At 39.0% G+C, this 26151-nt stretch overlaps 1 protein-coding gene across 3 annotated transcripts in view; it reads right to left on the reverse strand.

The window, feature by feature from the left end:
* TNIK (TRAF2 and NCK interacting kinase) overlaps positions 1 to 26151 on the reverse strand; it is a 392919-nt gene that overhangs the window by 281253 nt on the left and 85515 nt on the right. The gene's annotated exons all lie outside the window — the stretch shown is intronic.

Genomic DNA, 26151 nt, shown 5'->3' on the forward strand with positions numbered 1-26151 from the left:
CCTTCTGCTGAACACCAGGCTGACTGATGGCCACGTTGCTTCCTACAAGACTTCTTACCCCCTCTTTTCCTGTCTTAAGAGCATTTCAGCAGGCTTCTTGGGACACTCTACAAGTTCCTGAATCCCCTGATGTCAAGTGACTACCAGAATCCAGTCTGTTGCTATAATTTTCAGATTGTGTGCCTTGGCTGCCAGGCTAGGCCTTCGGGAGCACCTGCAAGGTGTGTTTGTTGGCATATACCAGGTCACGGGCTGATTTCCAGCCCCTCCCAGCTGCCCTTTTTGGCAGTGTTAACTGGCCTTTGCCTAGTTTTATCTAGAAGTATTTTTTATATGATTATATAGAAATTTATGTTCAAAGATGTGATAGCAAGAAATTGGAGTGAATAATAAACCTGTTTGATGAAGTATGGCACATACACACAATGGGCTTTAATCTGGCCATCAAAACATTATAAAGAATTCTGGTGACATGAGAAAATGCTTATAACATTTAAAAACCTATAAGACGTTACATGTAGTATGATCCTAAATATAGGAAAACACATTTTTAAAAAAGACCAGCAATAATCATGGAATTATGAAAGATTCAGGATTTTCATTCACATTTTCTGCATATTTCTAAATTTCTACAAGTATATATTACTTTCATAATATGAAAAAAAACTGTTAAGTTACATGTTGCAAACATGTCCCAAAGCCGATATCACTGTGCCTTGACAGTATTGTACTCAAGTTTCTCAGCCATTACAATGCGAATTACTAGCTTATGGTTATCAAGAAACCTAATTAAACAAAACAAAATGAATACAATTCCAATTTTAATTTACTTCCTTTTTATTTCAAACCAGTGAATGGGTCTACAGCCTGGGGTAGAGTCTGCCCTTCCTCTGCTTGTGCTCACTCTCTCTCTCAAAAAGAAATAAACATTTAAAAAAATTTTAAGGGGCGCCTGGGTGGCGCAGTCGGTTAAGCGTCCGACTTCAGCCAGGTCACGATCTCGCTGTCCCTGAGTTCGAGCCCCGCGTCGGGCTCTGGGCTGATGGCTCAGAGCCTGGAGCCTGTTTCCGATTCTGTGTCTCCCTCTCTCTCTGCCCCTCCCCCGTTCATGCTCTGTTTCTCTCTGTCCCAAAAATAAAATAAAAAACGTTGAAAATAAAAAAAAAAAATTAAAAAAAATTTTTAAAAATAAGACTGCATCAGAATCACCTGAGGGTTTGGTAAACACAGGTTGCTGAGTTCCAGTCCCAGGGTTTCTGACTCAAGATGCCTAGGCTAGGACCAGGAAATATGCATACCTAACAAGTTCTCAGGTGATGCTAATTCTGCTGGTCCCAGAAACACAGTTTGAGAATCACTGATCTAAGTTAAACCCCAAAACAAACAATTCTAGAATCTCACTGGCTTACTGGAATTTTGTTTTCTTAATAAGAATAAATGTTCTTCACAAGTTAGTAGAAAGGCTTTGCTTGTTGCAGTCAACTCAAAAACCAAGTCTCTGGAGCATCCTGTAATACCAGAAAGTAAGAAAGTGCTCAAACAAACAAAATCTCCAGTGTCAAAGGGACGCAACAGATAACTGAAAGAGTTTCCAATGGCCAAAGTCAGAACAATTTGAGCAACAAGATAAATAATGTAGTACTAGAATATAATCCAAAGTATAAAATACAATATCCCTGTGTCCATACTGATATAAATTAGAGAAAAAGACAAATCTCTTATGCAGAAGAATTACAAATATTCTACACAGATACTCTGTCCTCAAGGAGGAGAACAACTCCCCATTCCATACGTGTGGGCTGGGCATAGAGACATCCTTCCAAAAAGGACAGTATGGAAAGGAAGTAAAGGTATAGAGGAAGAACCTGACAGATGCTACTTTAGCCACATGATCATGGTCAACATCAACAGGGACAAGTCATGTTGATAGTACCTACCCTTAATGATGTGATGAGAATGGCATTTTACCTCTGCAGTCTTCCTCCCCCAAACCCAGCCTAACCATGAGAAAAACATCAGGGTATCAAAGAGCATCCTACAAAACACCCAATCAGTACTCCCCAAAACTGTCAAGGTCATCAAAAATAGGGAAGTTTGAGACACTGTCAGAACCAAGAGGAACCTAAGGAAACATGACAAGTAAATGCATTGTGGTGTCATGGATGGGATCCTGGAACAGAAAAGGACAGTAGGGGAAAACTAGTGAAAACCAAGGAAAGTATCAACTTCATTTAGCTTAAAAACAAAACAAAACACTGAGGCACGATGAGAAGCCACCATCTCTAGGGATGCTGGTCACCCTGACAAGGGAAAAGTGCATCAGTAATGAAAGGCTTTATTCCATCAATTTCATTGGCCACAACTAGTCATATGGTCCCACTCATCCAGAAGAGGACACTGTCAGAACCACCATATGCTAAGAGTAAAGGGAGCACACAACTACTAGATGAACGGTACCAATGACTCCCACAGCACTTGCTTTTCATCCGTTTGAAACAGAAACTTGGGTCACTTATGCCTTGTGCAGATTCTTTGGAGTCAACCTCTAGACTGATGGGTACCATAACTAAGCATCCTGCATGGTTTCCATAGAGAGATTATTTATACTGCATCTAATTTTCTCTTGCTCCTCCAAGTGTCTCCTAGGGTATGTATCGTAATCAGGGGTTCTAGTCTTCTTCTCCAGTGATTCTTTTGATTTGACTCCAGACCCAGCATACAATCATAACCAAGTGAGCTATTTAAGAGTTGTTTGGTGGTTTACTCAAAGGCACAAATGAGTCTCAATGCCTCACTCACTTGTTTCAGTAAAATGAAAAGGGCAGCCCCCTTTTCACATGAACCTGCTCAACCAACTTACAAACCAAGCCCTCAACACGTCTGGTCTGAGCAGAAATCAATATTTCAAACTTATTGTGCTTTCCCCTTCCTCTCCCAGTACCCAACTCAGCTCTTAGTCTGTATGTCTTCCTAGAAACAGTTCCATTTTATTTATCCTCTCTTCCCCATCCCCTAAAAAGCAAAAAACAACAACAACAATTTAAGCCAAACTTAATTCTCTTTTAATGCCTGGATCTTGACTCTGTTTGCATTTCTCTCTTTGTGACTAGAGTGAGACTTTAAATTTCATTTTGCTTTCAACATGTCTGGGAAGTTAAACACATGACTGTCAGTGTCAGTGGGCAGTTCTGGTAACCTCCTCCCAAAGGACATAGCTTAACCTTGAAATTGTCTACAAACTCCAAAAGTATCTATCTCTTTCAATAAACAAGTATTCTTGTTTTTAATTTTTTTTAACATTTACTTATTTTTGAGACAGAGAGAGAGAGAGCATGAACAGGGGAGGGTCAGAGAGAGGGAGACACAGAATCCGAAACAGGCTCCAGGCTCTGAGCTGTCAGCACAGAGCCCGATGCGGGGCTTGAACTCACGGACTGAGGGATCATGACCTGAGCCGAAGTCGGCCGCTTAACCGACTGAGCCACCCAGGAGCCCCTAAACAAGTATTCTTTATATTCTTTATAGGCTATGAAACAGCCACAAGAAGGTCTTGATTCTCTATAACAGTTTTGTGGTGATAGTGGATGTGGGGGTGGGGGTGGGAGTGTGTGTATATGTGTTTTCATTTCATCCACTGAGGTGCTCAGCAGACAGATATTCATTTTTCCCTAATGCAGCAGTTTTTATAGCAGAGACATAATATGGCCAATCAGTACTGAAAACTGTACAAAATGCACCCAAGAAAGGAATGACTGATGGCCTCATGTCAGCAAAGTATTAATGATCAGCACTCCCTATGTATTCTGTACAGCTCAGAATTCTAGAAGTCAAAGCCTAAGTTTTTTGAATGTTGCCCAAAAAATATAATCACAAGAAGATCAGGTGGTTTAATCCACTAACTGTACTTTTCTTAAATTATCTTTCTATATCAACATTAAGAAATTCTCATTTTTCTTAACTGCTTAAAACTCTCTCCATTTAGTTACAACAAATTTGCTCCAATGGTTTAGGATTCTTAGCCTTGCCAAAATTATGGATCTTATTTTCTGGAGTAAGAGTATTTAACTCTCTATATTTACAACAAAGTTGCCATAAGGAACAAACCGATTTAGAAGCTGTTGAGATTAATAATTCATTCGTACACATATCATGTACTTTGGCCCAGGCTCTAACACCATCAACACTTTTCCTAAATTGGTGTCCCCAATCCCTTTATTAGAGATAATGAATTCATCGCATGGCTGGGCGCAGATAGTGATTTCCATGGTCTCAACTGATATGAATCAATCCCCTTAGGGCTGGGAATATGTCTTAATTGTATACTTGTTCTTGAACAAAACTACTGCTTCCATTTGATTTCTTCCCCCCTTTACTTACCCAAATGATTTTCATTCTTACCTCACTCATCAACTTGTCAATTGGAGAACAGGAGCTATTTCCTTTCTTTGTTTGGGATTCTGGCCACAACCCAGGCACCATTTTCCAAGTAATTAATGAGCCCTGCAATGTCCTGGCTTGTGACCACCAGCCTCTTCCTTTGTTATATTACATCTTGCCAGGAGAAGGACTGAATGCAAGAGTAGGCTGCTGCTTAATGAAGAGCAAGCTGCTATTTTTAAGTGAAAATACCCTAAGGTCTTTTAGTTTTGCCACATGGCAAAAGTGTGTGCTTGCAATTAAATCTTAGGCTCATGAAGAAAGTCCCAGAAGCACAAGTATTTAAGAGTTATAGATTTCTAATAGACTGTCAAGAACTGAAACGGAGCACACAATCTGGTAGGGTGGGAACTCAACCTTGGCTCCTACCTGCCACACCAAAGCTGCTTTCCCTGCATCAGCAATGAGAAAACACCAGGATAGCCAATTTGGGGTGAAGGGCAAAAAGAGGTCAAAAGATGAAAGTGGACTTTTTTTTCCCCATCCTTATTCCTTAGAAGCAAGGGGATAAAATGTTGAGGATTTCTTCACCATGATCATTCATGCATTGAAAAGATATGCTTTTAGTGTCTTCTAGGCATCAAACATTAATTTATTTTCTAGGGGCAGAGGACTCATCAAACAGAATCCTTATCCTCAAGAAAGAGTTTAGTGGAAAGAGACTGAAAAGAAGAGCACACAATCTGGCAGGGTGGGAACTCAACCTCAACAGTAAGGAGGGAAAAGGATGAGAGGTCTAGACGGTGGGTTGTTCCTATGAGGTGGTCAGGGAAGGTCTCTAATAAAACGACATTTGATCAGAAACTAGAGAAAGTGAAGGAGCAAGCAATACGGGTATCTGGAGGAGAAGATTCCAGGTAGATGAAACAGCAAGTACAAAAGGCACTGCAATCAGCCACCTGTTTGCCTGGTTGACCATTAACTACCCTAAAAGCTTAACAATATATTCAGAACTGAGTCACTATAGACAAAACTTCCTCTTTCAAGTCCCTAAACATTGATTTTACCATTTTTGAAAAAAAAAAATCATTGAAAATGGATTCTGTAACACTCTGCCCTGTTAGAAATATGGCTCATAATGAACTCTTTTCTGATGACTGCCATGTGTAAGTATCATCGTTTATTCATGTACATATTAAGCACATAATCTATGTGCAACATTATACTCTCCCTTACCTATCGAGCATCTACTCTTCACTAGGTACCATGTTAGTTATGGAGAATACTATGATAAGCAAAGCAGAAAGTTCCTGTCCCCATGGAGTTTCCAGTCTGATGAGGGAGTCAGGCATTATCCAACTAATACACCACTATAAACTGAGCTTTATACCCTGAAGGAGTGTGCAGAGACTATGAGAGTTCAAAACAGGGCCTAGGACCTTCTGGAAGATGAGGAAAGGGTTTTGTGAGGAAATTACTTGAAGGAGTTCATAAAGGAGAAGAGGATTCCAGGAAGCAGGAACAGTATGTGCCAAGGCCCTAAAATGTACAGGAACAAATTGGGTTTGCTGTATTAAAAGAAAGCAATGTGTCTGGATTCCAGAGAGTGAGATGGAACAGCAATAAAACTGATTTTGGAGAAGGAGACTACAGTCACATCATGCTGGGCCTTGTAGGCTAAGTTCGGTCTTGATCAAATGGGAAACTATTTGAAATGTTTTGGGCCGGAGAAAGACACGATCAAATAAGCATTTTCGTATGACCTCACTGGCTGCACAATGGGAATACAGGGGCTTTGGGGATAGTATCAGGGGACAATCCACTGAGGTGCTCAGCAGACAGATATTCATTGCCTGCATAAGAAGAACGGTGGTAGAGACAGAAAACAGAAGAGGGAATTAAAAAGCATTAAGGAAGTAGAGTCAGCCAAGCTTGGTCATGGATTTAAATTCAGGAGATTAAGATGTTATGGGTGACTCCTACTTGGCTTTTGGAACCATAATGATGCCCATCTTTCTTTTGTTCACCTGCTAGGAAAAAAAGAAGAAGAAAAATGACAAAATATCCTAGCTCAGGCACCAAACACACAGAGCACAGTATCTCTTTTCTCTTTAGCAGCCAGCCTGGTTCTATGTTAATACCTGAATCCCTGACGTTCAAGTCTCCAGTGCCCTTGGCTGCAAAAGGTCTGTCACAAAAAAAAATAAAATAAAATAAAATAAAATAAGAAATAAGGAGAAGCCAATACTCTATGTTAGACTGGAGACAAATGAACTCCTGATCCTCCTGATCCAAATGACTTCTCTGTTTCCACTTCATTATGGTGGCACTTAGCTGGTCACACCTACAAAGAAATCAGCAAACTGGGTGACTCATTAGGATTTGCTTTTCCAGAGAGCAAAGTACCTAAATAAAGAGTCTCACATTAAGCATACAATGCCAGGGAGTCATCTGAGCAGCAGCAGCAATTTGGGAGAACTTCAAGTGTGGCATTTAGGTTTGAGAGGGGAAGTTAGGAATCTGAGAACTGATCTCACAAACAAAAAGCTTTTATAATAGCCTGTCCTGGATAAGACAGTAATGAGAGGACAAAGAGAAAAGTCGTCCTCCTCTTAATGCCAAGGAAACCTAAGAATGTGACTTCTTAAAAAGGAGCAGGTGAAAAGAAGAATTTTAGTGTCATCAAGAGTGACTGTTCTTCCTCTTTGCTAGAAATAGCTGAGAGTCTAAATCACACAAGAGGCCCTAAGGAAGGAGGCGTTTATTATAAATGAGCCTGAAACTAAATCGTGCTGTATAGACTCTTCTAAGCTCTTCTGAGAATCCTAATGGGATCTTACTCACCTGAAGATCACTTGTTCACAGTCATAAAAGGTTAGGATAATATTTGTAGTTTGTTTTGTATGTGAATCCATCATAAACCTCATCCCTTCCTGTGACCATAGATTATTTTGGGGGGAAGGGTCACCACCCTATGCCAAGTAGGGGCAGGAAACCACAGATTTTTTTTAAGTATATCTTTCTGTAGGAATTAAGTTCAAATAATTTTAAATTGAAGCAACAATGAGTATTCCATAGTATAAGAGGCAAAATCCAACTGAACTTTTAAGATAAAACACAAGGTTTCAGGTACATGTCATTCTTGTGGGTTCCCCACCACCACCTTGAACCCCAGACCTGATGGGGATGGGCAGGTACAAGCAGACTCCTCCATTAGGCATGGGTGGCCACAGTACCTAGGGCCCCACAGTGCTTTTCACAGCTGTCAATGTCATGCTAATTTTGAAATATGAAGAAAACAATGAACTCTTAGGTCAAAGAAAATGTTTTAATATATAATATTAACGTAATTGTCTTTATACCAAAGTAGGTGTAAAATCTATTTTTCAAAAATTTTTATGGAGTCAGATGACCAGAAAGAAAAGTGCCTAGGACCCACCCACAAGAGTCCTACCGTGGCCCTGGGTAGTTAGTTCCTCCTCAGGTAAGCCTCAGAATACAACTGACAATGGTACGTTTTAAAGTATAGTGGTCCAATATCATTGTGATTTGGTGGGACAGTGTCAAGCACTTTTAATTTGAAAAGTATGCACTATATTATTTATTTGTTTGTTTGTTTGTTTGTTTGTTTGTTTGTTTGTAAGTAGGCTCCACGCCCAATGTGAGGTTTGATTGAACTCATGACTCTGAGATCAAGAGTCCCATGCTCTAGCAACTGAGCCAGCCAGGCACCCAGTATGTACTATATTTGAAAGTGTGGTTAAAATGATGGGTTTCCTACTAATAGTAGCAGTAAAGTTTCCTTTTTGGAAAATTAGAAATTTTGAATACTAGTCTGATTACTTAATTCCATTTTAAATCATATATCATAATGTTTTTCAGAACTAGTGGGTGAAACTGTTAAGACAACATGAAATATTTGTTGGTTGGGACAAAGCATCTCTCACTAGCACATGAAATGATCCTACACAGTTCTTACATTATACAGAGGGAAGCAGATAATTCATAAAGATTCCCCCCCCAAGAATGAGATGTTCACAAAAAAATGAGGTCAGCAAGTCCAGTCTTATCAGCTGGGATAATTTTACGAGGGTCAGACAGCCCTGGAGCATAAACAAGTCACTCTGGGGTCTGGAGGAAGCTGACTCCTGATTCCCGAGAGACAGCATCACACAATTAGATTGTTTACCCTTGCTTAACACAAATTTGACACATTTTCTAAAAACGACCTGCTGGGGTCCTGTCAAAACGGATGATGGAAAGTCAGAATAATTTTCTGGCCCAGAATGTCTAGCATTCCAATAATCCATTCCATTTCAGTCATGTTTTGAATATAGAGAAGGATATTTTCCTCAAGTAATATTTGAAATCAATCTATTCTTGCATGCTTTAGCTCCCTCAGAGCATAGATTCACTGTTGAATCAAAAGAAACCAGTGGAATCCAGGACCTTCTGAAAGTAGTATCCTAAGGCTTCTTTTTTTCTTGTATGTCTTGGAGTTGTTAACTCAGACAGAAGGAACTTATCTACTCCAAGAGCAACAAGATCTTACATTATTATTATTATTTTTTTTAATGGCCAATGAAATCTGCCCCAGGGAGCTGAAAGAAAGCTGCCCAAAGAAAAATATTCTGTATATCTTTCATGAGCATTCAGACTACAAAATAAATAAGATAGAGCATATAACATCATTACAAACATGCTGAAAAGGGTAAACAAGGTTCTCTATTGGCTTATTCACCGCTGCCAATATTAGCTATACCATCATCCTCCTACTATTTAAGTAAAATATTGTCACTGGTAATAATAGAATCAGGATTTGAACTGAGGTCTGCTTAGGCCTAAATTCATGCTCTTACCCCCTGTATTAGAATGGTGCCTGGAACAAAGCTGGTAGTCAATATACATTTTTGAGTTGGAATCTAGATTAAGAAGTGGGCTGTCTGATCCAGGATTCTGAAGTGTCTTCTGGAGCTACTTTGTAGCTAATCTCAACTCCCAGCATGAAAGAGCTCTTTAAAACATCTGATAGGATTCAAGGACTACACCTGATAATGCCCTGTCTCAAATATTCTTTCAGGTTAATTTTACTCCTTATTGAAATTCAATTAGGATGAGAAAAAATTAAGTATTGCAGTTAAATAACCAAAATAAGTAAAAGATTTCCATACAAAAAGTTTAAAGTTCTGTTGCTTTGCTTTAAAGAAAGGAATGTCCAAAGAATCTCAATCATTTAACTGGACTCCAGGTCATAGAGTATACTGCAAATATCCAACACTAGCTAACTCGTGTGTGTGGGTTTGCGTACTCATTTCATTCTTGAAATTCCTCGAAATGCATTTCATGCATTATCTCACTTAATCCTTTGAGGTAGGTACTATTATTATTCCTATTTTTTAGAAGAGGACACAATGGACAGAGGTTAAGCAATTAACCCCATGTCAAACAGCCAACAAGCAGCAGAGCCAAGATTCTGGACCCAAAGGATCTCATGCCAAAGCCTCTGATCTAAAACACTTTGCTCTGTTGCTTCCTATAATAATAACTACCACTTAGTGGACACTTCAATGTGTCCCATATATCCTTTATACGCATTATCTCATTAACTATTTGCAGCCACCATAGGCAGAATATTTGTATGTACAAGTGTGTATATGATGCATGCAGATAGAGAAGTAGGTTTGTGTGAATAACCCCACCTTCTAACCCATCACTATAAATCATTGGATCTATCTCTTAACCCTTGAAAGAAAGTCTTTTTAGATACTCTATGATTAATCACATGAAGAACTCCTACAAAAACTGCATTGTGTATCATCTTTCTCAAATTTCCATTAGGTGTTTTAAGTGAATCTTCATTTCAACATTTCAAGTTGAACAGAATTCATTTATTCTCACATTCTTGCTCTTTTTTTCTTTTCATTTTAATATGAAATGTAACAGCACCACAGGAAGTTCTGCAATATCGGTAAGGACAGAGTTTTAAGACTGTCAGAGTTTCAGGGCTACCATTAAACGTATAAAAGTTCAGAGGAAAGTCTCCAATGCATTGTAGCAGCCAAATGTCTCAAATCTGTATGTACTTTCCACTAAGTATTATAAGACTCCATCATGTATCCTGTTTATTGCCATTGCTAAGAAGATTTGCTTTCTTCTCTTCACTTACTCAAGTATGTGGTTTATCTCTCTGGGGTCTGACAAGCCAGCCAGCACTGGGCATCAAGGCCTTACCCTCATCTTCTCACTTCCCAGAAGAACAGTTCAACACAGAAGTTAAATGCCCTGTTCAGGCACCCAGCCCACCCCAAATCTGGATTTAACGCCTTCTCTTTAATTAGGAAGGGTGTTTCACATAATCAAGTGATCTCTAGTCCTCAGGGCGTAACTAAGCGCATACTTCCCCAATTTAAATATGCATATGAATAATCACCTGTACGATCTTGTTAAAAAGCAGGTTCTGGGAGGGCCTGAAGATTCTGCATTTCTAGCCATCTCCCAGGTGGTGACAACCACACTACTGGACAGCAGATCACACTTGGGACACTAAAGGTCTAGTTCACAGGCAAATGCAAAAAGTAAAAAGTAAATGTCTGTGTTTCAGTTTTTGAGAGGTTCATCTTGGGTTCAAATCCAGAGTGATCTATAGAATTTTCCATTATCTTCATGTGGCATGAAAATTCTAGATAATCCTTAGAAATATCTATTCACTTTTCTAGTCTTTGGACTCCACAAGGTTATCTCATTCTAGGTAGGAAGGGAGATCGTTATCCCATACATAAAGTTCACCTAGCGACGTGTCCTCTTATGTCCATTTATCCAACAGTAAGCAACTAATGACTTCAAAATGATGAATCCGTGACACAGATGTGTTCAATACTCAGTGAACTTCTCTAACTCAGACTACTTTGGATGCAAGGGTTGGTACCACTATGTAAATAAGGAACTATTTTACTGTACAGCTTAATGAAGCAAGTACAGGCAGTACAAATTCCTCGGAGAAAATGCTTGAACACTGAAGAGCAACTTGTGATTAGCATATCAATAGGAATAAATAAAGAGTTTTAAGATACCTGAGGGTACTTAAGGACAGAGGTTTTTCAACAAACTTCTTAAACTTCTGTTTATACTCCTAAACTACGTGGTAAATTCTTTCTTCTTAGACACTTTAAAAGATCAGATTCAACCCAGGTCTCCTGTCTGAAAATGAATAAGGTTTTAATGCTCAGAAATGCAGAAGTAGTGTCAAGGTTACTTGATTGACCCAAGTCAAAGAACCTTCTAGAATAGCAACATATTTTGGCTGGGTTTCTACCTATCCTCTTAAGTGCGATATTTTAAAGAACATATATTTCACATATTGGCGGAATTACTAGGTCACCTGCAAGAAGCAAGATAACTCTTGAACCTTTTTTTAACTGGTCAGAGAGGAGCAATAAAGCATGTAGACAGTACTGAAGGATGGCTTTTCAGTGTGGCTCCTCCCCTTTAAAAGGGATCCTAAGAACTAGAGGCTGTAGTTCTCAATTAAACCAGAAATATCTAAATTAAACATTTAATTAGATCACTGAACTCTTGAGTTGAGCAGTCGGCCCCACCATGCTTTCATTCTTCCAATGAATTATATCTACTTAAATCTTTGATGTCAAAAGGTTGCAGATGGCTCACTGCCAGATTGCACCATTACTGTCAGTGTGACCAAGGGCATGTCAAACTTCCTAAGGTTCAGATTCTTCATCTGTGGAGCAGGGATACTAAGTAGTAAGTATCTATCTTCCTTATGACATTGTGGAATGGAGCCTTTCATATAATGGGCATAAGTACTATATATACCCACTCTACTTATATGCTTGCATACTAGTATGCTTCTACTGTTAAAAGAATGGGGTTTAGTCCATGAACTTTAAAAAGACACATGAACCACAAGAACAGTCAAGAACTACCACCGAAAGTCCCTATTAAATCTGTGAAACTCCTGAGCCCAGAGAGGACCCGGGGTAAAAAATACGAAGAGATTCTTCCTTAGCGAACTGCCAAAAGAGTTCTGAACGCCACTTAACTTCTAAGGTTCAAGTCCAGAGAGATAGCAGCATGTAACCTCAATGTGACTTTCCACAGCACACAAGCCCACAGGGCCGTGTTTTGACTTAAGTCAGTTCTGAGACTTGAGTGTTTCATTGGGATATCCAGTCCTTCATCTGAGCAATATTGACATTTGTTATTTCTTACAACTTTTATTCTAGAGGATTTTTGTAAATAACCTCCATCCTCCAAATCCTCCAAAAAGTATACATTAATATAAAGTACCATTATTCTAACAAAATCAAATTTTCAGGCCACACTTATATCTTAGGGTGACTGCACCACCAGGCAAAGAAGTGTCCTCAACTGCTACTTCCTCTTAGGGAGAAATCTAATTCAAGTAATGCATACAACTCAGTCAATAAGAACACCAAATGGAAACATATGCCCTTAGCTATCTACTCTTACTTCTTTCTTTTTTTAACTAATATTCAGCACTACACACTTAATTGCTTCTACTCTAACCCAAATCACTGCCTATGAAAAGCGGATTTTTCTCCCCCCCTATTTACTTTGGAAATAGACACCAGCCATAGAGAAGTTAGTTGAGCTCGTGTGCCCACAAACTTACAGCATCTTAGCTGATCATCAGCTCCCTGAGCTGTGTTCTTCATGGAAATCTACAAAGAAAACCTCTCAGCTTTAACCAAGACCTTAGAGTGAGAGGGCAGCTGTAGCAGAGCTCTGTGAACCAAGGCTACAGGCCTAGGAGTTGTGTGTGCCATACCCTTCCTGAGAAGCAAGATCCTGAGTAACACATTGAAACCTCTGGATGTTCATGTTCTCACTCAGGAGTAGGTATCATAATCCTAACTAATCTCCAGCTCTGACTGTTAGAATTACAACATAATGACCACAGGCTTGGAAATGCAAAGATGTTCCCTAGAAGAAGGTATTTATAAATCATTTATCTGCTAAGGGCTTAATATCCAAAATACATAAAGAACTCTTAACTCAATAACAAACAACAACAAAAACAACAACAACAAAAACAGTTAAAAAATGGGCAGAGGACTGGGGCGCCTGGGTGGCTCAGTCAGTAAAGCCTCCAACTTCAGCTTAGGTCACGATCTCACTGTTGCAAAGTCTGAGGCCCACATCAGGCTCTGTGCTGACAGCTCAGAGCCTGGAACCTGTTTCGGATACCGTGTCTCCCTCTCTATCTCTGCTCTACTCCCACTTGTGCTCTCTCTCTCTCTCTCTCAAAAATAAATAAACATTTAAACAATTTTTTTTAGAAATTAAAATAAAATGGGCAGAGGATCTGAGTAGATATTTTTCCAATGAAGACATCCAGATGGCCACAGGCACATAAAAAGAAGCTCAACATCACTAATCCTCAGGAAAAGGCAAATCAAAACCACAATGAGATATCACCTTACACCTGTCAGAAAGGCTAGTGTCAAAAAGACAAGAAATAACAAGCATTGGCAAAGATGAGGAGAAAGGGGAACACTCATGCACTGGTGGTAGGAATGTGAATTGGTGCAGCCACTATGGAAAACAGTGTGAGGGTTCCTGAAGAAATTAAAATTAGAGCTGTCATATGATCCAGCATTTTCACAACTAGGTATCTAACCAAAGAAACCAAAAACAATAATTGGAAAAGATATATGCACCCCTATGTTCATTTCAGCGTAATTTACAATAGCCAAGATATGAAAACAACCTGTGTTGTTGGATGAATGGATAAAAAGAGATGTGGTATATATGTGTATGTATGTGTGTATACATATATATACATGCATGTATACATATGTATGTATGTATATGTATATATGTATATATGTGTGTATGTATATATATGCATGTATATATATACATACACATGAATATATATATGCAATGTATACAAATGGTGACTCACTGTTGTATACTTGAAACTAATATAACGTTGTGTCAACTCTAAATAATAAATACGTGACTAATAAATTTAAAATAAAATTAAAAAGGAATACATGAAAAAAAGTTAATTAACTTAAAAAACAAAGATGCTCCCTAGAGACTATTGCACAGAACAAGGAGTCTCTTCAACACCAAAATGCAGATGACCGAATGCTGGGGTGTGAGGTAAGTGGTAAGTGGGGTATGACAGGAAACCTACTTACTTTTAGATATTAACAAACATATGGATTTGAACAAGAATTAACACTACGATGCATAGTATTCAAGTCAAATTTCAAAGAGCACACTTAACCACAGTATTACTCATCAACTTAACCAGAAATTCATAAATCTCCTGTGCTTCTGGATGGAAAAACAATATTAAAAAAAAAGCTTTTTGTTTTGGAGATTGCTATTTTGCTTTGGGTTTTTTTTGTTTGTTTGTTTCTATTTTGTGTTTTCCTCCATCCCTTATCAACACTGATTTCTTGACCACATCTTAAATTTATAGCATATTTACTCAGATGACTAACTGTAGGCTTTAGTCTTGTTCAAGCAAGTCTTGTCTTCAGCAACATGCTAAAATCACCAGAAGGGTTAGCTGAGGGAAATCAGGGTCTGCTTAATTTGAAACTCCTTTTAAGAGAATCTACAATTGAGGCACCTGGCTGGCTCAGCCACAAGAGCGTGTGACTCTGGATCTGGGGGTCATGAGTTTGAGTCCCACATTGAGTGTAGAGAGTACTTAAAAACAAACAAACAAACAAACAAACAAACAAACAAACCTTAAGAAAAGAGAGAGAATCTACAATCAACTCTGCCTCCACCCAAAGAAAAGGACACAGTGCCCTGTGTTGTCACTAGCCTTCACCGTTTTGACACCTAGTAAGAGAATGAGTGAGATCGACATGGGCAAAACTTGCCACTGAATCATCTGATAATAGTTTTTAGAGGCACTGCTAGTGTTCTTCGGTTATGGGTACTACATACCTATAACCTGAAGGGGAAAAAAAGGCTGAATAGTGCGGCCCTTAGTGGTGCTACAAATGAAGAATCTTTACACAAGTATTCCCAACTGGCTTTCATGATAAATTACACAATAAATCGTTTGCATCCTCATACTGTAGCCAGGTCACTCTCAACTACATTACCCAGGAGTTCTTACCTATCATCCTGTTTCATTGTCCCTCCCAGCCTCCCAAATCCTCACACATAAACCTAGATCCCCGAGAGGGGCAAATATAAAAGCAAAGAGTAAGCAATTTGCTACAGTGCCATGCCAGGTTACGGGTACCTGGTTTTCCCTCTGCTCTGGATAGAGAAAAGTACGGATTATGCACCTGGCAAATATTTGCATGGTCTCCAGAGCAGTTACATTCATCCATTTGCTCACAAAAGTACATAACTACAGCTGAAAGAAAAAATCAATTCAATTCAACAAACATTTAACAAGCTCTAGTCTGATTGCTGAGCCTTTGGGAAAAAAAATCATGCACCTGGCTATTGAAGCCGATTTTTGAAGAAGTCTAGAAATATGCTATTCTCTCCCCTCTCCCACCAAAAGCAAATCATGAGAAAAAAAGCAACCAATTCCCTCAAATGATCAGCACAGCCCCATTTCATATTGTAAAATGTAACTAGTGCAAAGCATGCCAGTTCCTTTTTGTAGAGGAAAATAATTCCCTTATCTTTCTGGGGAAACAGCAATTTGGTTTGTCGTATAAAGAACAGTGTCTCCACTTGCTAAGAAATCAGTGATTAATTACCTCGTCATCAATCACCTGTCAGTATTTTGGATCTAAAGATTAGAATAACTACATATTGAAATAAGTCATGGCATCATTGCTTTATATTCTGAATTCAGACTTATCAGGGATCTACATAAAATGAATTCTAACATGCAATACAAGGGCAGGGCAAAACCAATCCCTGCCAAACATTTAAAGAGATTTAGGCTACTCGACCACGAGTCAGGCTCTATCACCTACTTGGTGACATCAGGAAAGTCATGTATAAACTCTGAGACCTCAAGGGCTGTCTGTAAAACAGGGATAACCATACCTCTTTTATCTCATTTGTGGGCATCATAAAGGTCACGTGAAATAATGTGAAGGAGGGTTTTACGAAAATGGTTAAATTCATCAGTACTGATGCTTAACTCCACAGTCCCGAAGACATGGCAGAAGGAAAAGCTAAGAAAATCCATCTCTGTTCCCCCAAAGTGCAAAACAGGGTCTTTACAAGTTCAAATGAGCTGTGGCCCCTTTTGTTTTCCCACAGGGATGGTTAGAGAATCGTGTCCATGACACTAGTTTTAGAAAGAAGGGAAAACACTTTTTCCTTATCCTATTTTTTTCTGTTACATGATGCAGTAGGTGGATACTTTTTATTTAGCTTGTCAGTATTTAAGCTGCTGTTGGCTATTAAATATTGTATTTAGTGTCAGTCTCCGGGATGGAACAGTTGACATTAAGCAAAAATGACACATATTCCACTAAGATAGGGCGTTCCAAAACTCAGCAAAACATAGGAGTAATATGATCTTTTTCTTTTTTAAATCATCTACTCTATATTGGCACTAGAGACAAAATAAGGTAATGTTCTGGACCTCAAGGAACTCAGAGTTTAGAGTGGAAACAGCCAGAACATTACAAAACTGTGAGATCACTCTAGCGAGAAGATGTCAGTAGGTAGGTGTCACAAGGTACAGAGGAGGGGGCTGCTGTCTGAGCCAGGTGTTCAGGAGGGAGGGTAGCTGGCATGAATAAATAGAAAGCGCCTACTGTGTGCATGAGTGCAGCAATGAGATAGTACTGAAGCACACTGTGAGTCAGGCTGGAGGGAGAGACAGAGATCCCATCATGAGGGACCTGGGAATGGAGGGTGTAGAACCTAAGAGTGGGGAACGCTCTGTGGATTGATGCAAGGAAGGGAGTATCAGGTGAGCGGTGCATTGATGAAGGAACAGCTGCACGAAGGAGACCCTGACATTCCTCCACCCAGAACATTCCACTGTGAGCGAAATACTACATCTAAAAGAAATTTCCTGCTAAAAAAGGAAAGAGTTGATACGCTTAAAGGTAAAAGGGAACCTAACTTGTAAAACTGTAATAAATGTAACCACAGCCTAGAACATGTTAATAGAGAAAACATCAGCCACACTCTTTTAGGATTTGTACAATATGCTTGTACATTTTTTATTGACCTCGACTTCCACTTCCACCTCAACCTAAAAAGGATCATTTTATGTACATATAAATGGGGTAGAAAAATCAAGGACTCAGTTTCGGCTTCCTAGAACAAGATGTACCCCTTCAGGTGCTGGGTACTCAGTCAACTGGAGGGTCAAGTGGGTTGTCGGTGAGTCATCTTGAGGAAAGCCAACACACAGACAGGCAGATGTAAAGGACCATTCCAGCCTCACTGGGAAGCCTGAGTTGCAAGACACTATCCAGGAAACAATTACCTCTACAATTAAGTTAACTGGGAATATTTTAAAAAGAAAAGACCAGGGGGACACCTGGGTTGCTCAGTCGATGAAGCGCCCGACACTTGATTTCAGCTCAGGTCATGATCATGATCTCATGGTTCATGGGATTGAGCTCTGCATCATCAGGCTGCATGCTGACAGTGCAGATCCTGCTTGGGATTCTTCTCTTCCTCTCTCTCTGCCCCTCCCCCATGCAGGTTTTCTCTCTCTCTCTCTCTCTCTCTCTTTCTCTCTGTCTCTCTGTCTCTCTGTCTCTCTCTGTCTCAAATAAACATGAAAGAAAGAAAGAAAGAAAGAAAGAAAGAAAGGGAAAAAGAGAAAGAGAAAGAAAGAGAAAAAAGAAAGAAAGAGAAACAAAGAAAGGGAAAAAGAGAGAGAGAAAGAAAAAGAAAGAAAGAAAAAGAAAAAAGAAAGAGAAAGAAAGAAAAAAGAAAAAAGAAAAAAACAGAGAAAGAGAAAAAGAAAGAGAAAGAAAGAGAGAGAGAAAGAAGAAAGAAAGAAGGAAGGAAAGAAAGAGAGAGAGTAAGAGAGAAAGAAAGAATGAAAGCAAGCAAGCAAGCAAGCAAGCAAGCAAGGCAGGCAGGCCAGGGACTGGGGGGAAGAAGGGAAATAGGGAATGAAGAGTTATTGTTTAATGGGTACTGAGTTTCCGTATGGGACAGTAAAAAGTTCTGGATTTGGATGGTGGTGATGATTGCACAACTATGTGAATGTACTTAATGCTCCTTAACAGTATGTTGCAGTATGTATACTTCACCATAATAAATAAGAGAGAAAGAGAAGCAAAACTAAAAAGTAGTAAGATTTCGAGTAAATTCAGCGAGGAGCCTCATACTGTCTTCCTGAATGTGATGCACAGACCAAAGCACAGTTTATCAAGAAATGCTTTAAAGATAAAGGATTCTGAGTGCCTACTGTGTGTCAGGTGCAGGGAACATGCTAGTGGTCTGCCAGAGACTGTATGTTCCAGGGGACTCTATCACGGAATTAGGGCAGGTTTTCTAAAACAATAAATAGAACACTTTCCCCCTAAAGGAGACAGATCTCTTCACATAATCTGGTTCATAACTTTTCCATGCAGCCTAGTAAGATGGTATTATCATCACCATGATTATGATGGTCGCTATTTGGTATTTATTAAGAGTTCTCAGTGAGCCAGCTGCTAGTCTTTTCTCCTTTGTTGTAGATGGGAACAAAAAAAGACAAGTTCTGTGCATTGCTTTGGAAAGTAAGCAACAGGACCCAAATCAGAAGCAATGCCCAAGGCCACAGCACTTGGCAGGAGATGTTGTACTCAGCCTGATTTGGAGGCCCTGGCAATGCTTTGTTCCCCCATTCCAAATCCTCACCGCCAAGCAGCGCTCCAACTTAGAAAAGAGTATGTATTTGCTTGTCAAACAGCAGATATTTCTTTTTGCACTCGCAAAACGTCCAGTAGATTTCATAAAATTACTGAGGTTAAAATTACTGAGGTTAAACCACAGAGATAAGAAATTCAATCTCTGGTTTAATTAATTGGTTAGTAATAATTGGTTATTCTTTTTTTTTTTTTTAAGTCTCAAATGTTTCCCATGTAAAAAGCAGTTAAAACTGTGCATGGCTCTAAATTCTGTGCCTGTAATCCTGGCAGAGTTTTATTTTACAGGTTGCAAAAAACCCCCAAATAATGGTAATTACATAGTAAGTATTGACTGTTTAATTACATGAGACTGCCTTATAATCACCAAGTCATTAAGGGTGTTATGAGATCTAAAAACTACAAGCCACCAGAGTGCTGTGCATCAAGTTATTTGGCAATTCACTGATATGAGGTAGAATGGAAGTATTTTGAACTAAAGCAATCTCAACACTTCAAATGAAAGGTGGGTACACATGTGCCAAGCCAGCAGAAGATGCTTATTAATAAAGGCTGATGCTGAATAAATGAATAAATGAGGTGAACGGAGCCCCATGATAGAGGTAAGAGTGGTAGAGACTCCTTTTCAGAGGCAAAGACACCAAGAAGAGCCCCTATATCGCCTTAGTCCAGTGGCTCTCAATTCTGGCTGCACACTAGAAGCATCTGGAAAGTTCTGGAAATCACTTCTACCCAACCATACACCAAACCAACTAAAACCAAGTCTTTAGAGAAGGACCCAGATATGTATAGGTTTTCAAAGCTATCCAAATGATTTCTATAAACAGCGAGGGCTGCGAACCACTAGTAGCAACAAGAAATCCCACGTTGTCCCATGTAGCAAGTTTTGGTAGCAACTATGGAGGTCTTGCCGCCTAGCAGAGAAAGAGACCCTTCCACATGGCATGTGGCATACAGGCACTCACATAGGTCTTCCCTCTGTGCTCACATAGCAACCATCGAATTCATTACACCCGACAGATCCTAGCATGAGGTAGCATGGTCTTGAGCCAAGTTAGACACAAACAACATGGAGATCTATGAGGAGAGTGCATCAGCCAACACATTTCAAGCGTGAATGATTCACTCTCACCCACCTCCTAAAGTTCTAGAGTGGTACAACCAACTCTTATTTCCTCTAATAATCCACCTTCTCTTTACAAATCACTGAGAGGTTGAGTTTTATTTTTTTTAAAACACTAAAAATCAACTATAATATCTAAATGGTAATTATGTCATTAAACGCCATGTAAGAAGTATTGCAAACTGGATTTAACATAAATAATGCAATTCTTTATTGCACACACAAGGCTATGTGTGTTTCTGACTTCACCTTCTATGAATGCTTCTTTCAGATCGTAAAACTTATAAAAATAAGACCATGGAAAGAACTGGTAAGCTAGGCTCCACTGGCACATGTGTTTGGGAAGAAGAAAAGGTTGCTGAGTGCCTACTGTGTGTCAGGTGCTGTGCTGAGGTCTTCCATACACATTACACTTCGGGCTTCCCAACAGCCCTACACTGTGCTGTTACTAACAGATGAAGAAATCCAGATTTGGAGAGTGAGTTGGCTATCTTTACACAACCAGAATGAGGAAGAGCCTGACTGTGAATCCAGCTCAGTCCTGTTCCAAAATCCTTTTTATTTTCCATTTACAAAAATGCTAAATTGCACCCCAAGATGTGCAAATGCCAAGGCCTCAAAGCTTCTTCCATATCTCCCTTCCACAATCCATTCAGGTCTCTACTCTGCCTGGGCAGCATTAATTGCTCCATATTCTATACTCCCACTGTCTCTGCCCACCAATTTTAAGAGTTTTGCTATTTTGTCTCATCCTTAAAGAAATGGTTCTCAACTGGGGACGGTTTTACTCCCTAAGAAATATTTGGCAATGTTTGGAGAAATTTTTGATTGTCATGACTTTGAAGTGTCATTAATATCTCATGGGTAGAGGCCAAGGATTCTACACATTCTAAACATTCTACAATGCACAGGAGAGCCCTCCACAACAAAGAGCTATCCGTCCCAAAATGTCAATAGTTCCAAGATTGAGAAACCCTGCCTTGAGTGATAATGTGGTGTAACAAATGTGCTTTAGTGTCTTCCCCTACAAAATCATGAGGAGTAACGAAGACAATATATATGAAAGCTTTTAGCACATGGTAAGCACCCAGAATCCTGATTAGATAATCTGACTGCACACTTTCGTAGAGCAGGAACCACCTCAGTTGGCTCTACATTCTTCCCACACAAAGCTCAGGGTTTTTTCTTTTTTTTTAAGTTGGCACTCAACAAATGTTGAAATAATGCACTCTTTGTATTGGAAATTCTTGATTAAAAAAACAAATGCCACTATTATCTAAGAAATACAACGTTCTCCCCGTATTCATCCCTTACTAAACAACAAGTGAATAGTATAATTTCATGATTCACTAGAACAGACTATGAAAAGCTACATTACAACTTGAGTATATCATAGAATCATCTCTATATCGAGATGATTGATAAGCTCACTATTAAAATGCCTTGTCTTACTTTAGCACAAGGTTAATTAAGAGATCACAATACACAGACTTGAGGAAATCTCATGCAAGAGGCTCAGATTCTTCTACCTACACCAGGTCAATTTGACCATATCGATTCTCAGGTCTTGAGTTGAATTATTCAGGACAACCTTAAACTGTAATCACAACATGTCAAAGAAAAACACCAAACGTTTAATAAACCTGGTTGGCATCATATCTCGGGTCAAGATCTTTATGTTTTTTACTTTTCTCAGTTGATATAAGCTGGAGTCAGCACAGAAACCCTAAAATCCTAATGTAAATGATTGCAAAAAGCATTAGGATTAGCATTCACTCAGTTGCTACAACAGGATAATCTACTTTCATTTTTGCAGTTTCCGGAGGCATGGCGCCATGGCCCTAACCATCAGAATAAACCCGTATGCTTATTAAAGGTGCAGATTCCTGCACCCCACCCCAGACCGACTAAATCAAAATTTCAAAAATTGATCCTATAAATCTACATTTTTAATAATTTCCCAAATATTTGTTTTGCACACTAAAGTCTGAGAACCTCTGCCAGGAGGCTGGACCCCAGAAAATGGATTTGCCTCACTTTGTAAATTTCCAGCATGGGTCTGGCTTCTACAGACTATGAACAATTCATTTAACATAAACTCCACATCCACTTCCGACCATAAAAATAAGTAGGGCATTTTGTTGATTACTTTTGTGCAAATAGGCACTTCTGAAGTAAGTAGACTAATATTTTATGGCAAATACTGAAAAAAAACCTGGAAATGAGTATAAAAAGAATTCTCAAGGAAAACAAAGCTGAATTCTGAGCCCCACAATGGTCAACGTCTGCTATGCGCCAGACTGAGGAGACACTGATGGCTAGAGAGACTAGGTCCCTATCCTTATTTTTCCTTTATTTATGCATTTATTTTTTTTTTTTAATTTTTTTTCAACGTTTTTTATTTATTTTTGGGACAGAGAGAAACAGAGCATGAACGGGGGAGGGGCAGAGAGAGAGGGAGACACAGCATCGGAAATAGGCTCCAAGCTCCGAGCCATCAGCCCAGAGCCTGACGCGGGGCTCGAACTCCCGGACCGCGAGATCGTGACCTGGCTGAAGTCGGACGCTTAACCGACTGCGCCACCCAGGCGCCCCTATTTATGCATTTAAATAGTTTAATATACACTCAAACAAAAAAGGAAGACGATTTCAGAGTGGCAATGCCACGAATGCAATAAAACAATTTCATGCGACAGAGAAAGTCTGTGGGGGAAGGAGGCAGAGGTAGTGGCTGTCTGTAGTAGACACAAGGATGAAAAATGGCGTCCCTGAGGAGGTAACATTTGAACTGAGACCTGAAGGAGAAGGCGCCAGTCATGAGAAGGCTGGGGGAAAGTGTTCCCGACAGAGGAAACTGTGCTGTGAAGACCCTGAGCTGCGAACAAGGTGCTCATGAAATTATTATAGGAATTAAATCAGAAATCAGATCGCATATACAAGATGTTCTGCAAAATAGAAAGCTATTTAGAAGTATAAAGTATTATTTTCAGTAATATATTAGAACAGTTCTGGAGAGAAGCTGCAATAATGAAAGGCCTCAGATCTGTGTGATGTAAAGAATTAATCAAGCAACTTGAGGCTATATTGCCTAAAGAACAATAGACACAAGTATGTGATTGAGTGAAGAAAGGAGAAGTCTTCTTTGAATATTTGAAGAACTATGTTCTTGTGGAAGATGATTCATTTTTTTAAATAGCTCTGAGGGTATGGAACAACTTAAAATGGTAAACATTTTAGAAAGGTAGAAGAATCTTGGCTCATAATGATAATGAACACTCAAAGAGAGTTGTAGGAAAATGGACTGACTGTAAGGTAGTGAGTTCCATATGACCAGAAGTAATCAAGGTCGGGCTAAATAGACATTTGGCAGAGGAATGATTGGACTAGATTACCTAAGAGGACCTCCACAATTCTTTGAAAACACACATACATTCACTCGAGGTGCTCTCTCTCTCACACTCCCTGTAACCTCCAAGATGGCCTCTTCAGTTCATGCTTTACAACTTTGGGAGGTTTTGAGAAAAACTTGAGAGATACTGAAGATTCTACCATATTCACAATTCACCCTGCCATTCTGCAATAAATTATATCTCCATGTCCATAATAACCAATATATATTTCAAAATGGCAAATTAAGAAACCGGATAGACCAACATTCATTTTTGAAATTTGTGGCTAAGATTTAGTGGTGTTTCAGCAGTACACATTAAACAATTTATCTCAACATATTAAAATATTAAAATATACTTTATTGTAACAAAAACATTATCTGGATTCCATTAGCTCCCAATAGGTGGCATGCCAATAAATAGCCAAAATCTTTAGCACACAGGTATGTGGCTTTTTGTTGGTTTGGTTTTTAATGGGAACCATAGGCCCGGGAAGATGATTTCTACAATAAAAGTCCTGACAGAGAATCACTACTCTATTATTTCTGTATTAAATCCAATAAATAAAGTAAAAAACATAGTGACTTGTCACTTGACCACCTGGGACCAAAATGCTAAAAGGTAAGCCTTCTAAGGACAGAGAGACCAAGCCAGACTTGGGAGTGAGACTAGAAATAACTTTGAAAATCTGAACATTACTAAATGACCTTTATATTTCCACACCCAAATGCATGTGGTTAATATTCAGATAGATTGCAGAAAATATTCTCTTAATATCTACATTTTTGTGCACATTTGTGTTTATTGTATTAAGTACATTTCTTAAAAACTACTTGTAAATAAAATTCTATCATGTCTCTCTTAGGACAACTTACAAAAATGAATCTTTCCATAAAATAAAGACAACGTCTATGTAATTGTTCATAAAATTAGACTTCATTTTGTAAAATCCAGGAACACCAAAAGCTGAAATCAACAAGTTGAAATCAAAGGTTTAATACTTAATACAAAGAAAGAGTTTATCATAGAATTTTTTTTTGGTATACAGATCTCTTCTCAGGGCTATGAAAATTTCTATGTATGCTTATAGTATTTTAGAAATATGTCTGTTCCATAAAAGGTAAATATAACCTGTAATGTGAACAATCACTTCCTAACTTATTTTTCTTTAGGCTCACATATATTAGATTGTGCTATTTTATTAAGCTGAATCCCTCAGAACTCAGGGTAACAAAAGGACTGGATTAGTGGCTCAGGAAACCCAGGTACCTCTGTCCAGAAGCAGGTGCCACCTAACATCTGAGTTGCCTAGACACCGATCTCTTAAATGAGTAGGGAGTTTTAATTCTTCAGATATATCATTACCATTACAAATCCCCAAAGCATTTCTAATGACATTTGTACCTGACTAATGCACAGAGAAGCTGCGATGCCACAAAACAATACATAGGGCTGGTAAAAGAGACCAAGTCTTCTGTCCCAGAGCCCAACATGTTCACCAGGACCTTTCTTGGCAATCTCCTTCCAGCTTGAGTGGTGTCAAAGTTTTGTAACGACCACTAAAATAATGGTATCTCTAGGATAATGTTAACAACATAGTTGGTGAATATCTTTTCTCTCTAAAAAAGATCTGAGACCTCTTGACACTTGTTTCCTTTCCTTATTTTTTTTTTCAGGCAACAAGAAATTCGGGATACTTGTGAATTTTCCAAACCTTCTCATCCTTAACTGAACCTCTTTGTTGCCTTATCTTGCAAGAGTGTACAGTCCACCTCTTAGAGGTGGACAAAGCTGTGAATCATGACCCAAATGCATGTTCTACAGATGGGAAGAAGCATGGTACCGTGGAATGGCTCTAAGGGTGCCATGAAACCAGGAGCATGCCACAGAGTTGCAACTCCAGACTGTCAGCAAATCAGAAGTAATTTTCTACCTAAATCAGAGTTTAATTCATTAGCCCACATTAATTCACAAGTTCTAACCAATTTCTCAAAATGTAATAACACAATCTTCCAACCTAATTATCTTCATTGACAGCATTTAAAAGCATTTGCTGAGACACATTTCTTCCTTGTGTCAGACAGGATCAGCGTCAAGTGAACAGCTTGGGTGGACGACATTCTGTCTAATTGCAAGGGGTTGCCATTTCAGGAACTAATCATTTCTTGCAAGGGAGAAATTCTCCCCTAGAGTGGACACCAATAAATAAATACCTCCCAATAAATAAAGGTTTAAATATGTACCTGTTTACAATTGTGTTCAGATTCTCAAGATCATCGTGTGTGTGTGTGTGTGTGTGTGTGTGTGTGTGTGTGTGTGTGTATACTCTTGGCATTCTGTTGAATTGGAAATATTACAATATAGATGACTTCCACAATAATTTTAATCACTTAGAGAAGTTTAGGGATCTGAAAAGAAACTTTTAAAAACAGAACAACAAAAGAGATAATTT

The sequence above is a fragment of the Prionailurus viverrinus genome, chromosome C2 (genome assembly GCF_022837055.1).
Source record: "Prionailurus viverrinus isolate Anna chromosome C2, UM_Priviv_1.0, whole genome shotgun sequence".
Taxonomy (NCBI): Eukaryota; Metazoa; Chordata; class Mammalia; order Carnivora; family Felidae; genus Prionailurus; species Prionailurus viverrinus.